The sequence below is a fragment of the Bos javanicus genome, chromosome 10 (assembly GCF_032452875.1).
Source record: "Bos javanicus breed banteng chromosome 10, ARS-OSU_banteng_1.0, whole genome shotgun sequence".
Taxonomy (NCBI): Eukaryota; Metazoa; Chordata; class Mammalia; order Artiodactyla; family Bovidae; genus Bos; species Bos javanicus.
Genome location: NC_083877.1, coordinates 38,330,657 through 38,342,944, shown reverse-complemented (window position 1 = coordinate 38,342,944; position 12,288 = coordinate 38,330,657). Strand labels below are relative to the sequence as shown.

The following is a 12,288-nucleotide window of genomic DNA, read 5'->3' as shown; positions in this document are numbered from 1 at the left end:
CTGAAACATTGTAAATCAACTATACTTCAATAAAAAATAAAATAGTTTTTAAAAAAGAATTTGCTTGCAAAAGCAGGGGACACAGGTTTGATTCCTGGTTGGGAAAGATCCCTCAGGTTCCTTAGTTGTCATTGGACAACTAAGCCCGTGTATCACAACTACTGCACCCTAAAAAAAAAAATGCTATCAGTGACTACAGCAGTTTGTCGCTTCACAATTTCACAATTACAAAATTTTTAAGAAGAAATCTAATTGCTACTACTCATCTCATCACTTTGAATTAAGTCACAAGTTATGGAACCCTAGATTAATCCCTCAGTTGTGCAGAGAGAGAGGCAGTGCACGGTCTCATTGCTGTTGTCTGCCCTGAGTCTTAGTTGTGGCACACAGGATCTCCTTGTAGCATGTGGGCACTTAGTTGCAGCATGCAAGATCGACTTCCCTGACCAGGGATTGAACCCAGGCCCACTGCATTAGGAGCTCAGAGTCTTGACCACTGGACCACCAAGGAAGTTCTGGCAGTTTGCTGTTTTCTATTCCACTACCCATTCAGAAATTTCTAAGGAGATATAACTGGGTCAGGAAATGTCCTGCATTTCTAATACAAAAGCAATTATATATGATAGCATTATTTTCAGTAATTATTCAATAGCATTATTTTTGGTAGAAAAATAAAAACTGTTTAAATATGAATTTATATTCACACATTAAAAATGATGAGACAATCTGTATTTATTCACATGAAAATACATTTATCACATACAGATTTTTAAAGGATAACATTAAGTAGAATCAAATACGATTTTATTTCTATATATTATGCACAGAAAATTCTGGAAGGGTATTGATCAAAATGTTAACAGTGGTTAGTTTGAGGTGGTGGGATTATAAATTTGTTTCATTTTCTCTTTTAATGTTTTTATGTATTTATGATTAAACATGTTTTTCTTTTATTAAAACAATAGAATAAAGCCACTTATATTCTGTAGAAGGAGACAGAAGAATAAACTCTATAAACAAATGAGTGATTTAAAACAGAAAAACAAACAAAAAATGCAGTACATCCATAATACTCCTCAATATAAATTTTTTAAAAATGAACTAATGATTCAGGCAATAACATAGATGAATTTCAACATTATGTGGGATGAAGAAGCCAGATATATATTTTGTGTCTGAAGAAGCCAGACACAAAAGTGTTAACAGGTACAAACTTCTGGTTACAAAATAAATATTGGAAATTACAACATGATGATAATAAATAAAACTGCTGTATGATAGAAAGGAAAGTTGTTAAGAGTGTAGCTCCTAAGAGTTCTCATCATAAAAATTAAAAAAAAAACATTTTTTTCTCTCTTTTTTATTTGTATAAGATGATGGATGGTGACTAACCTTACTCTGGTAGTCATTTCACAATATATGTAATGAAGTCATTATGCTGTGCACAGTGCTATATGTCAATTATATCTCAATCAAACTGGAAAAAATTTAAAATAAAAGTATAAAAGTTAAAAAAAGACTGAGTTACTGAAGAAGTCATCCCTAGATGGAAAATAATGACTATATCCAGTAGAAACATAAGGATTAAATAATTTAATCATACAGTATGTGAGCTTCAACAGTGATACAAATTGCAATGGCTTGAAATCTAACTGTATGTTCAAATTCATGAGGTCATAATAAAATTTTAAATATTGATCACCTTCAGATAATGATAGGGACCTAACTCATTATCTTGAAAACTAATACTTAAAGGCACAGCAGCAAATATGATCTAGCTTCTTTTATATGAACAGCACCCTTTAGAACCCCATGAACAGTATGAAAGGTTCAGACACAACTGAGCGATTGAACAACTAGGTAATCAAATGGGAGATAAGGGGAAGTGTCTCTTTATAAACGTATCCCAATGAACAATGAAAAAAGAAATAATAAAGTAGAAAATACCATTCATAACTACCAATGAATGACTGATATAAGCATTAAATATCAATTGCTGCCCCAAAAAAATTACAAAAAGAGAGAAAACTAGACATGTACCTCCTATAAATATTAATACAAATATTATGTATAGTCTTGACAAAGGAATCAAGTCTGCATCAGATCCTCCCTCTAGATTTAGCAGCCAATGTGTTAGAAATATCCATGACAAAGAAACACACTGAACTGTACCAAAAGGATAGGATCACTAAAATCCAGAAAATATTTATGGGAAACTCTGCATATCAAATTTTCCAACTTTTTAAACAGATAGATACACTGTAAGGAAATGAAAAGGATGGAAAAGGTATGGGGTTAAATAGAGATTTTAAGAAGACTTAAAAGCATGTCAAATTTTTTAAAATGTAAACCAAACTAGAATCTCTAGGGATATATATTTTAGTGTTATAACTATAAAAAAGATTCAAGGAAGTCATTATTACTGTAAAAGTTAGGATAATGGCAAGAGGAAGAGGGTTATAATAGGAATGGTACAAATAGAAGAGGGTTCTCAGGTCGCCTCCTCTCTCACCTCTGGAAAGGTTCTATTTCTTGACCTGGACATGCTTACCTTATTATAATTCATTGCACCATATATTTGATTTGGATAATTTTCTGAATCTGTGTTTTATTTACAATAAACATGGTTTAAAATGTAAACAGAGTTGACATAAATTTCAACCTCCTATTTTTTAGGAGGAGCTCCAATTGGGTAAAATGAAAGAGAAGAAACTCTGAAACAACAAGATGTTAGAGGGAGGGTCTGAAAATAAAGTAAAATGCTATATGGGGAAGTTAAATATGGTATGAAAAACTTCCCCAATCTCACAGTTTTGTTTTGTCCAACTCATATCTCTTTTCAGAATCTATTGTGCTATCCATGAGGTACAATCACATGGGGGCCCAAGAGTGAAATGATCTTTCCCAACCTGATTCTAGAAGAGAGCTTCTCAGACTATCATATTTTCTTAGAGATCAGATGTAATTATACATAGATCAGTTCAGTTCAGTTCAGTCGCTCGGTCGTGTCCGACTCTTTGCAACCCCATGAATCACAGCAGGCCAGGCCTCCCTGTCCATCACCAACTCCCGGAGTTCACTCAGATTCACATCCATCAAGTCAGTGATGCCATCCAGCCATCTCATCCTCTGTCGACCCCTTCTCCTCCTGCCCCCAATCCCTCCCAGCATCAGAATCTTTTCCAATGAGTCAACTCTTCGCATGAGGTGGCCAAAGTACTGGAGTTTCAGCTTTAGCATCATTCCGAACATTAAAATGCCAATAATATTGCAGATACATGTATTCCTAGACTGAATCATCACTCATTGGTTTCCAAAGCAGTGACATTATCTGCAATTTCTGACAGAGGAAATCAGCCGAGCTCATACTCCTCGCTAGATAAAACCATCTTGAGAAACTTAAGACGATATGTGTCCCTTGATATTTAAAGAAGATTGGTTCCAGGACAGGACTCCCACAGATACCAAAACCCATGGATGCTCAAGTTCCTTATACTAAATGATACAATATTTGTATATAACCTACACATATCCTCCCCTGTAGTTTAAGTAATCTCTAGATAACTTATAATATTTAATACAATGTAAAGTGCTATGTAAATAGTTGCCACTGTGCACAACAAATTCAAGTTTTGCATTTTGAAATTTTCTGGATTTTTTTCAAATATTTTCAGTTTGTGGTTTGCTGACTCCACATACATGGAGCCCGCAGATACAGAGGGCAACTTGTATTTCCATATTGCACACAAACCAAGTAAACTAGAAATTATATGCCCTGAGTTTCTAAAAACTCAAATTTATCTCCTATAGTTGTTTCACCTCCTCTTTTACCATCTTAACCATTTTTCTTTTCTTTTTTTTTTTTTTTGTACCCTTTTCTATCTTCCATTGACCACTACCCCAAACTTGTGGATGCCAACCAAAAAAGAGACTGAAATGGAGGTGGGAGGCGGGGTACAGAGGAAGAACACATGGCAGGCTGATGAGCAGAAGAAGTGTGGCACAAATAAAAGTATATTTTATAAATATCTTTTTAAATTTGTGAGGGATGTACAGGGGAAGGAAGGAGGCAAGAGGCAGACTCATGGAAAGATCAATGCAGAAGACAGTCCAAATTGAGCCAAAATACCTGGTTTCCTCTAAAACTAGACATGATCAGGATGCACTCAGCTACTATCTAGATGTATTTCTAAAATATTATGCCACAGATGAAGCACATATAGAGAAAAAAGGTCCCTTTCAATCCAATATATGCTAATATAATGGATGTTTAACGTGCCTTCACCAGCTTTCCCAAGCAGGAGGAACAGCTTGGTGAATGACACATTGCACCTTGAAAGGATATATAATCTTCTTAAAACTTAACACCAAACTAATCAAATCATAATGTTTCTTTAATGATTCAGAAGTTCTTCAATATGTAGCAATAACTAAAACTCATCACTATAAAAATAAAACTCATCACTATAAAAATCAATTATCACTGCATGTGTGATTTACAGAAATGCTATTTGAGACTCTGGTAAAGAGAATTCTGAATAAAAAACTGTACACTATAAACACTTTAGTGGGTTTCCTTTTTTCATCTTTCCTCCTTTTTCTCCAGTCAAAATTAAAATACTTACTGAGAATATAAGTCTTCCAAAGCAAGTAAAATGACAATAAAAAAGCCTAACAACATTTTCCAAATCTAGGACACATGCTATTTTTAAAATATATCAGGCCATAAATAAATATATTGAGCACATTAATAAATGCTCCTTTCAAAAGCACTTCACTCACAAGAATGGTAAATAACTGTTCAGAAAATAAAGGACTATTGGGAATTTGAAAAGTAAGCATAATTCAGCCCTCTCCAAGTTATTCTGCATTTTTTCAAGGTTAGTTGTTCTTATAAAACATATAAATATGCATATCTTGTCTCTGAGTCAGACTCATTTCAATGTCCTGAAACAAAAGGAAATAGGAAAGTCGTAAGAGACTTTCAGACACTAGAACCTGAATGAAACTTGAATACCTTCTATAAGCTGTGTCATTAAGTATTTTAATATTTTTTCAATACATGGGCTGCATTTGCATCTGGTTGCAACACATTTATGTCGGCTCAAGGCTTGGCAGCAGCTGAGCAAGCTGTTTTCAGTGGGCATTTTGATTAATCCACCTCTACGCAAAAGCTGAATCTCTTTGGGTTAAAGAAATGGTGTTTTTATGTAAAAGACCAAACAAATATAATCCTGTTATTCCCACTATATTAATAGGACAGAATTCAACCAGTTGACTATTATTTGGGACTAATTTTTCTTTACAAATCTACTTTTGAGTTCATGACAATATTCAGTCTCCTGAAAAAAAGTACAGCATGGAAATAAAGGACCAAAAAGTTAATTTTCAAAGCTAAAGAAAGATTTCACAAACAACTGCCGTATTTGGAGGGTTATCCTATTCAGGAAAGAAGTGAGTTCATCAATTTAAATTTCTCCTCTAATTTCAGTGTTGTTTTTTTTTTTTTAATTATTGAGCTAGAGTCATTGAGATTAAAATTAAAAAGCTCCCTTTCTCCATATTTTAACAAGCCAAATGATTTTTTTGTTTATTGTTTTTAAGTCAAATTTCCTAAACTATTAAGAAAACCAAAGAGGCAGAGAGAAAGACAGAGAGAAGAAAGTATCATTAAAACCCTTCTTACAGTGATGTGTAAGACATACCAAATTTAAGCACCTTACCAAATAAGATAAAGCAAAGACATTGTTTGCCACATTGAAAAATTTTAAGTGCTCAGACCCCAAGTCCTATCTTTCTTTAAAGTACTGCTGTTTAGTCTTCTCACATTTCACATTGTAAACTGCTGTAACATCTAAGAGAACTATGCTACGCATCAAAAAAGAGAGTTCCAGAAAAGCATCTACTTCTGCTTCATTGACTATGCCAAAGCCTGTAACTGTGTAGATTACAACAAACTGTGGGAAATTCTTCAAGAAATGGGAATACCAGACCACCTGACCTGCCTCCTGAGAAATCTGCATGCAAGTCAAGAAGCAACAGTTAGAACCTGACATGTAACAACAGACTGGTTCCAAATCAGGAAAGGAGTACATCAAGGCTGTATATTGTCACCCTGATTATTTAACTTACATGCAGAGTACATCATGAGAAATGATGAGCTGGATGAAGCACAGGCTGGAATCAAGATTGCTGGGAGAAATATCAATAACCTCAGATATGTAGATGTCAGGAAGTGAAGGAGAACTAAAGAGCCTCTTGATGAAAGTAAAAGAGGTGAGTGAAAAAGCTGGCTTAAAACTCAACATTCAGAAAACTAAGATCATGACATCCGGTCCCATCATTTCGTGGCAAATAGATGGGGAAACAATGGAAACAGTGACAGACTTTATTTTCGGGGTCTCCAAAATCATTGCAGATGGTGACTGCAGCCATGAAATTAAAAGACGCTTGCTCCTTGGAAGAAAAGTTGTGACCAACCTAGACAACATATTAAAAAGCAGAGACATTACTTTGCAGACAAAGGTCCATCTAGTCAAAGCTATTGTTCTTACAGTAGTCATGTATGGATGTGAGAGTTGGACCATAAAGAAGGCTGAGCACTGAAGAGTTAATGCTTCTGAACTGTGGTGTTGGAGAACACTCTTGAGAGTCCTTTGGACTGCACAGAGACCAAACCAGTCAATCCTAAAGGAAATCAGCCTTGAATAGTCATTAGAAGGACTGATACTGAAACTGAAGCTCCAATACTTTGGCCACTTGATATGAAGAGCCAACTCAGTAGAAAAGACCCTGATGCTGGGGAAGATTGAAAGCAGGAGGAGAAAGGGGTAGCGGAGGATGAGATGGTTGGATGGTGTCACCGACTCAATGGACATGAGTTTGAGCAGGCTCCAAGATTTGGTGATGGACAGGGAAGCCTGGCGTGCTGCAGTCTATAGTGTCTCAGAGAGTTGGACACAACTGAGAGACTGAACTGAACTGAATGCTACACAGAGACTAGTAAACAGGACACCAACAGGATAATTATCCAATTGCATGTAAGTCATTTTAGCTGCAATTTCCAAGTCAATGAATGTAATAAAAATATGCTTTGGTGATTTGTCCAGAAGTTCTCAGACTACTCTCGGGACTTGTCCCTATACTAATATGACAGAAACACTGGTGTAGCCCAGAACATTATATGTCCAAAATCATGCACTGCCTCCTTCTTTCATAGAATATCAGTATTTTGCATATAATACTCTGATATTATAGCCACTATGTAATACTGGATGAAGTATATTCAACTATTAACTTCAAATAAGAGGATGAATGACATTGGAAATTCTGCTGAAATAATCAAATACGATGATCTAAATTGAGCCCAGTTTTTCCATCTAAATGCATCCATTCTCAAAAAGCATAACAGAAGTTTTAGCAGAACATGAGTCTTTCATACTAAATCAATTTAACAATATTTATAATACACAGAGTACCATGTACTAGGCACTATGACATATTAAAAATAAAATATAACCTTTAAAAGCTGGAGTGGGAGGCCTGAGTATATTCAACCAAAAGGAAAATAATAGAAGATTCAACTTAAGTTCTTTTCAGTGAACAGTGATAAATAAAATTAAAGGATTCATAATCTGATAAATTCTAAAACTGCAGAACTTCTTTACAATATTTACCATTTAACAACAACAAAAAAATGTAACCGCCAAATGAAAAGTGGAGAAAAGTGGCTACTCTATGTATTAAGTTGAATAAACTCTTCAAACCAGCATTATTAGAAGTACAAAGAAGACTCACCTTGTGAAATGTCTAAACCAGTTGATAACGCACAGGGTCTACTTGATATTTTTAAGTCTAAACAAAACACTTTTTTGTCTTTAGACTCAGCACATAGTATATGTACAGTGACTGCGTGCAGGCTAAGTCATTTCAGTCGTGTCTGACTCATTGAGATCCTGTGGACTGATCCTGCCAAACTTCTCTGTCCATGGGCGTCTCCAGGCAAGAATACTGAAGTGGGTTGCCATGCCCTCCTCCAGGGGATCTTCCCAACCGAGGTATCGAACCAGTGTCTCCTGCAGCTCTGCACTGCAGGCGGATTCTTTATCACTGAGCCACCAAGGAAGTCCATGTGTACAGTCAGATCAGATCAGATCAGTTGCTCAGTCGTGTCCAACTCTTTGCGACCCCATGAATCACAGCACGCCAGGCCTCCCTGTCCATCACCAACTCCTGGAGTTCACTCAGACTCACATCCATCAAGTCAGTGATGCCATCCAGCCATCTCATCCTCTGTCGACCCCTTCTCCTCCTGCCCCCAATCCCTCCCAGCATCAGTCTTTTCCAATGAGTCAACTCTTCGCATGAGGTGGCCAAAGTACTGGAGTTTCAGCTTTAGCATCATTCCTTCCAAAGAAATCCCAGGGCTGATCTCCTTCAGGATGGACTGGTTGGATCTCCTTGCAGTCCAAGGGACTCTCAAGAGTCTTCTCCAACACCACAGTTCAAGGCATCAATTCTTTGGCGCTCAGCCTTCTTCACAGTCCAACTCTCACATCCATACATGACTACTGGAAAAACCATAGCCTTGACTAGACGAACCTTTGTTGGCAAAGTAATGTCTCTGCTTTTGAATATGCTATCTAGGCTGGTCATAACTTTCCTTCCAAGGAGTAAGCGTCTTTTAATTTCATGGCTGCAGTCACCATCTGCAGTGATTTTGGAGCCCAGAAAAATAAAGTCTGACACTATTTCCACTGTTTCCCCATCTATGTCCCATGAAGTGATGGGACCGGATGCCATGATCTTTGTTTTCTGAATGTTGAGCTTTAAGCCAACTTTTTCACTCTCCACTTTCACTTTCATCAAGAGGCTTTTGAATTCCTCTTCACTTTCTGCCATAAGGGTGGTGTCATCTGCATATCTGAGGTGATTGATATTTCTCCCAGCAATCTTGATTCCAGCTTGTGTTTCTTCCAGTCCAGCATTTCTCATGATGTACTCTGCATATAAGTTAAATAAGCAGTGTGACAATATACAGCCTTGACGTATTCCTTTTTCTATTTGGAACCAGTCTGTTGTTCCATGTCCAGTTCTAACTGTTGCTTCCTGGCCTGCATACAGATTTCTCAAGAGGCAGGTTGGGGGGTCTGGTATTCCCATCTCTTTCAGAATTTTCCACAGTTTATTGTGATCCACACAGTCAAAGGCTTTGGCATAGTCAATAAAGCAGAAATAGATGTTTTTCTGGAACTCTCTTGCTTTTTCCATGATCCAGCAGATGTTGGCAATTTGATCTCTGGTTCCTCTGCCTTTTCAGTAGATTCTTTTAATTAGAAATTATTGTCATAGTTAAAAGCATGTATATCAAGTGGAAATATTAAGTGACTTTATCCCACAGGCCCTGGAAAATTATTAGGGAAAAGAATTTGGCAAAAGTCAAAGGGTACACGGAGAAGGCAATGGCACCCTACTCCAGTACTCTTGCCTGGAGAATCCCAGGGACGGAGAAGCCTGGTGGGCTGCCGTCTATGGGGTCACACAGAGTCGGACACGACTGAAGTGACTTAGCACAGCATATCAAGTAAATATTATCTGGACTTGAAAACAAATTTACTATTAACGACAAAAGTAGCAACAAATCTTCAACAATTCAAATCACTTGTGGCTTCTTATAATTCTATTTAGCAAGCACTCGAACATAACTAATCTGTGATAGAACAATAACAGTTATGTAACCCAAGAGCTTCCTTTTAAAAAAATCAACAAAAAGCACCAGTATTATCCTATTAAAGGAGATCAGAAACAAGCTTTTATACCTCCAACTTTGTGGATGTAGCATGGCTTGGAATTACTCTGATAAAAATCAAATTTGCCCAAAGGCATGCTTAAACTAAACATGAAATGTTTCAAAGCTGAACAACCATGAGGTGAGCCAAAAATAAAGTAACTCAGGATAGAGAGTAGCCTATTTCTGCCCTTAAAGTAAGAGACTGGGAAAAATCTAATTACTGATCTGTTTCAACTCTGAGATTTTATCTTTAATCCACTAGAAGTTAAAAGGCAATGCATCAAAACTGTATGCCTGTAGGGGGAAAGGTTGCTATGGACCTGGTTTCACATCCATATATTTAAAGGTTCACTTTTATTCTCTTTTCTCTTTTTGATCCTCTAAGACTTGCTCCACTAGAGACTTATGAGTACTATTTCATTGCAGTGACTTAAAAAATCACATATAATAGACACTTGGTTAAAACACATTAACAACCTTACAATTAAGCAAAACGATTGTTTCAAGGACAGATTTTTCACTGTTAAGTACAAGAAAAAAAAAAAAAAGAGGATCAGATAGGAGGAAAGATTCAAATTTTTAAAAGGGTAAAAATAAGGCAGGAGGAAAAGGGGAAGACAGAGGATGAGTGGTTGGATGGCATCATCAACTTGAGGGACATGAGTTTGAGTAAGCTCCGGAATGATGGTGATGGACAGGGAAGCTTGGCGTGCCACAGTCCATGGGGTTACAAAGAGTCAGACACGACTGAGTAATTGAACTGAACTGAACTGAATTGAAAAATAAGAGGAAAAAAGACATAAATAATAAATAGCTATAGGCTTTTCCCTCACCATCTTTCTAGCTTTATCAGCCATTTCTCCCCAAAGGATTGTTGGCCATTTCCTCAACTGTGCTTTCCTACCTTTGCACCTCTGCCCATCTGTCGATTAAATGTCATCCATCCTCAGACACAACAGAAATTCCATTTCACTGATCTTATCAGTGCTCTAAGCCCTAAATACATACTAAACAAAATGTTCTCTCTTTTCCTGAAACTTTTAGCCTTTTATTTCTTTCTTTGTCATAAATCCTTAACCTATTATGGTGTGTACTATAGTTGCAATATATATTTGACATACTCCTATACTCAGTGACTGCAACATTCTAGAAAGCAGGGGTCAATGGTCATGTGTTGGGGGCCAGAGTGATGTACTCCACCCATGGCAAAGGTCATGAGGAAGGAGGCTCAACATACGCAAAGGCGGGATCGAGCCTCAGGAGTCCCCCTGGAAATCCTCGAGCATCTACCCCCATTAACCAGAGCCTGCCTACTTTACTACTTTGTGCTCTCACCTACACCTCTGACTTTACGGGGGGCTGTCCCCCACCACCTCTTTCGGAGAAGGAGTTAACCTAGAGCTCCAGTTAATAATAATTCCTGGGTATGATAAGAGTGTTTTAACCTACAAACTCCTCTGAAGGTTCTCTAGCCTGCCTGACAGGCTCGTCCGGCCACATGTGATTGCTCACAGCCTCCCAACCGTGAGAGGCACGAGATGCTTTAAACCCTCTAAAAACAGGTTCTTCAGAGAAGTTAGAAAACTATAAGTATAGTGGGCTGATTAGAAATTGTGTTGGTGAAGGGTTTTTCATTTGTTGAGCCAATGTTTGTTGCTAAGTCTCCACATCCCCTGCCCTTACACACATTAATGAATATATAGAAGAAATAAGTATTAACCTTTGATATTAATCACGTTAGACCTTAGGCTAAGTAAATTCTTTCCTTAACTAAAACCCACTACACCCTCACCCTATAGGAATGTAACTTTATTTGGGTAGTGTCTGTTTTAAGAATAATCACCCCTGGAGAAATAAGTGTCCTGGTTGACTGACCGCTGTCACAAGGAGAGGGTCATAAATTGTCAGCAGGCCCCCTGGCCAGAAGATGATGTAACACCCCTAAGACCTCTGTATACATTTGTATGAAGCACCTGACTTTGATAAAAGTCAGGACTGCTGACCCCGCGTGACTTTTGCATAACATCTCAGTGTATAAAAGTAGACCATGGAAAATAAAGGATTGGGATCAGTTCCTTGAAAGACTGGTCTCCCCATGTCGCTCTCTCTCTCACTCTGGTTGAGTCTCCATCTGGAGCGTGGAACCCGCCATGCTTACTAATTATGCCTGGGCTTCTAAGATCCGACCGGGGAGGCCTCAGTGTCTCCTCTCCTTCGGGAGAACGGAAGGACGCCTGCGGCCTACGTAAGTGGTGCAAACTTCTTGTCTTGAAGTTTTACTGGTCTCCCGCGTAAACCAAGCTACTCAGCCTCTTTTCTCCACTGAATTTTCCTACTGAGCTATCCTCATCCTATTACTCTTTATATCTTTGATAAAATATTTAAATAAATAGGTCGCCGACGCCGTCCCCGCTTCGAATACCCTGGATCAGCCGGGGCAGGACCCCGGCAGTCATGGTCATTTCTGTATCACCTACAGTGCTCAGCACAGTGCCTCT

At 37.7% G+C, this 12,288-nt stretch overlaps 1 non-coding gene across 1 annotated transcript; it reads right to left on the bottom strand.

Annotated features, from left to right (window-relative positions):
- Positions 1-438: 438 nt before the first annotated feature.
- TRNAR-CCU (transfer RNA arginine (anticodon CCU)) lies at positions 439-511 on the bottom strand. The gene has a single exon. It is a non-coding gene; the product is annotated as a tRNA-Arg (tRNA).
- Between the last annotated feature and the right edge of the window lie 11,777 nt (positions 512-12,288).